Below are 3,806 nucleotides of genomic sequence, written 5' to 3'. Positions count from 1 at the left end.
ACGTGGAGGGCCTAAATGATTACATTTATTTATTTCATTTTAAAATTTAATATTTTTAATATCAAAAACTAAATGCTACTTGTTTCAAAAAAAAAAAAAGAGATGCAATACTAAATTACCATAGCTGAGTGAACCGGTGCGGTATATGGAACATGATTATCGAATTGAAGTGCCAATATCATGTAAAAATTGTTATGAGAACTATTTTTTTTTTTTTTGAAACAAGTGGCATTTAGTTTCTGATTTTAATAATATTAAGTTTTAAAATAAAATAAATAAATGTAATACATCTGAACCCTACACGTTTCTATATTTTATGAGTTAACGGAAGTGGTAGTAACATTATAAGAGAATTGTAACATTAGGTATTTTTGCCTCCAAAAATAAACATTAAGTATTTAAGTGTATAAAATCTGAAACATTAAGTATTTATGTCGCAATTTACTCTTCATAAATATAGGCGCATAGCCTCAAACTTAACATACTTAAGCAATCAAGCAAGCTAGATTCTAATTTTATAAATTTGAAAAATGCTAATGAAGACAACATGCTACTTGCTATTATACAAAAGTGTTGAAATAAAATCCCATATTACCTGTACACTGTAAAAACTAGAATATTACACAGAGTTTTACAAGGCAGTAAATAAAGGACTAAGTGGCCTTTGGTCTCTAACAAGTTGCAGACAGCATCAGCAAGTCAGTTATATTACAAAGTTTGTTAAAACTTTGTAACTAACTTTTAGCATTCTCTGTTTATATACACTAATATAAATACAATCTCATATCAGAACAACACAACAGAGATCAGTACTACAGCAACAAGAAAAAATTCAGAGGCAGAACATTATACAACAAAATCATATCAGTTTTCACAGAGGAGAAATAGATTGATTTTGGGGAGTTTTTTTGGAGGAGGCTTACAATGGAGTAAGCTTTGGAACCCAAGGTTGTGGTTCAGATATCCAAATGCCAGAGGAGTGTTCATGCAACAAAGAAGAAGAACACAACTGTCAGTACAAAAATCTGAGAGAAATAGAGAGAAAAGAGAGGACCAAACACTGTAAAATATTAGGGATTACCAAAATAATACCTGTGTGTTTTGGAATCCCACCCATTGATTGTAATCTCTGATCTTTGAAGATCCATAGTGGAACGAGGCGAGCTCGAAGAGGATGTACCCAGCACAATTTTGAGAAACCTCTATAAAAATTTGGTGTGTTCTCTCCATTTTTCTTTTCTGTATTTTATATGATTTATGTTTATTTTTTTGGGGGGTATTATATCGGGCTGATAAGGGTTAATTTCTTGGGGTTTATTGTCTGATTTCTGGGTATATAATTGGTTTTGCAAGGCTCGGTTTGAGGTTGATTTGAACTGGGCTGTGTAATGTTTTTTCTGGGTGTGATCTGGTGTACGATTGGGGTTGGTGTTCTTCGTGTTCTTCAGAGAAGAACATCGAAGGAGGTCTCACGACCAGGGTTTATTTTAGGTGGTTGGATGTGTTTGAATGAAAAAGAAGCTTATATATGTCTAAAGGTGTTTTAGGGTTTCCGAACAACAAATATAAACGACCTATAACTCATAGGAAGGGAGCTGTCATTTTTGGGTTATAATATCCGAAAGTCAAAAGCTTTCTTTGACTGGGTAAATGGTCAGATTTGACCTTGGGGATTTGATTAATCACTTTGCTGTGTGTAGGGCAAAGAAGGAATAAAATTTCTACAAAAAGTATTAATAGCATTTATATATCCCATGATGTTTCAAAAATACTTTGGAAAGTTCATCTATTGAATTAATTATTAATATGTAATAAAGATATTAGCTATTATATTACTTCAAACAAAGGAAAGTTCTAGCTGTGCTTCTACTTTCTAATCATCTCTTGGTTTCAGGCAGAAAGTCATATTCATCTGTTATGTGTACGTTAAACTTTTGTTAATAGGACAGGGAAGAGTATAGATTACAAAACTCGAAATGTGAACCTGAGTAATTGGCAGTATATATAAAAATCTCAATTTTGGCTTCTTTAACCAACTACCACACACAGCTTACTTACTCTCAATTTAATTATAACCATTTACAATTTTTTAACACTCAAAAAGTTACTGAGTTTATTTTCTATAGCTCTACTAATTAAGGTAGTAAAATATTTTTGAATTGACTGGTTGACACATTAACTTAAAAATGACACAATAATGACCTACTATAAAGTATACACTCTTATATTTATTCTATTTGGTTGGAAAATCAAAACTTAAATCTTCTTCGGATTAGCCAGACACCCACAATATTTGGACATAAACACAGAACACAAAATTATATAACTCAAACTCAGAAACACTTTGTCGAAATTGAATGAATAATGCCACACTTTATAGAAATGAATGTTTCAAGAATACTCTATTCAAGAATAACCTCTAATTTGTTATAAAAAAAAAAATAAAGTTCCAATTTGGGCCAGTTATAAATAAGAATAACCTCTATATTGTAATTAGTTATACATTTTTTAAGTCCCGTATTAATAAAATGTACATCTATATAAGAATAATTACTTCTTAGAAAAATATATACATATATTTTATAAATTTACTTATGTAGAATTAATAATTTTATTTCAAATTATAGTACATGTATAAATATTATATGTACTCGAAAATAATTTTAATATAATATAGTATTAAGAATTGTTTATTGGTATTTTTGTTACATTGATATTTTTGATATTTTTGAAAAACTGTGTTTTTGCAAATGTCAGTTATATATAAGAAAATATAAAAACTGTAAGAGTTTGCAGCAGCAGAAAGTAATTCTGCTACAGCAAAACTGAACAGGCAGAATATAAAATATTTGCAGAAAAATAAATAACTTGACACAAGAGATTTGTACGTGGTATCAGTGTTCTCCCGAACACTCCTAGTCCACGGGGCCACGCCCAGAGAATGAAATCAATTAATAAAGTATCAAAATTACAAAGACAATTGACTTAAACAAGTTTAGACTCCCTCTAAAGTATTGCCGCAATCCTTTGTAATCCACTTTATGAATCTGACTTCTTGAAACACCTTCAAGCCCGAACTCCCTTCGTCTTTGAAGTGTGAGTGCTTACTTCCTCCCGAAGTAAGGCTTCAACAAGTCTTCTCCCGAAGACCAAGTGCTTGTTCAGTCAAGTAGTTCTTCACAACCTCTAGGATAGAGTAAGAACAGAAATAGAACAACTAGAACCTAGGTGAACAACTAGGCTCTCACAAAACAAAGAAACACTCTCTTCTCTCAAAAGATAAATGTAAAAAATGAATAATGGAAGAGGTAATTCGAATGGTTGCTCTCTAGGCTCTATTTATAGATCATAGAAACCAAAGAGGCAACCACAAGTTCGAATTAGCAGCTGTACAAAAACTTTCCAAAAGAAACACGATCTGCTACATCAGATTCGGATGCTGACGCAGCAGATCTGCCCAGAAACGGGAAACTTACTAAAATCGGGTCCGATCTTCTTTCAATGCTTGATTCCTGCCAAAAACAGATTAGATATTCTGATTGTATCAAGATACAATCGAAATCAATAAGGAAAAGGCAATAAACAAAGTTTCCCTAAAAAAGACAACTTTCCAAAAGAGAATTCCTTCTCTTTTGAGAAGTTTTTCAACAAAGGAAAGTTCAGCTGAAAGTGCAACTTTCCAAACAAGGAAAATGGCAACTAAAAACTGAATAAAAGAGGTAAGGATTCGAAAATGAATGCATAGCAATCTTACCATAAAAAGGAAAAATTATTTTGTCACCTAACTTGCCAAAAAAAGGACTTTA

The 3,806-nt window shown here is 31.6% G+C and overlaps 1 long non-coding RNA gene across 1 annotated transcript; it reads right to left on the bottom strand.

Annotated features, from left to right (window-relative positions):
• Window positions 1-573: 573 nt before the first annotated feature.
• On the bottom strand, window positions 574-1,714 carry LOC133029139 (uncharacterized). Its single transcript, XR_009683338.1, has 2 exons — window positions 1,093-1,714; window positions 574-934 (listed from the first exon to the last, which is right to left on the bottom strand). It is a non-coding gene; the product is annotated as an uncharacterized LOC133029139 (long non-coding RNA).
• Window positions 1,715-3,806: the final 2,092 nt, after the last annotated feature.

This window comes from Cannabis sativa, chromosome 1 (assembly GCF_029168945.1).
Source record: "Cannabis sativa cultivar Pink pepper isolate KNU-18-1 chromosome 1, ASM2916894v1, whole genome shotgun sequence".
NCBI lineage: Eukaryota > Viridiplantae > Streptophyta > Magnoliopsida > Rosales > Cannabaceae > Cannabis > Cannabis sativa.
This window is presented reverse-complemented; position numbering and strand designations above follow the sequence as displayed.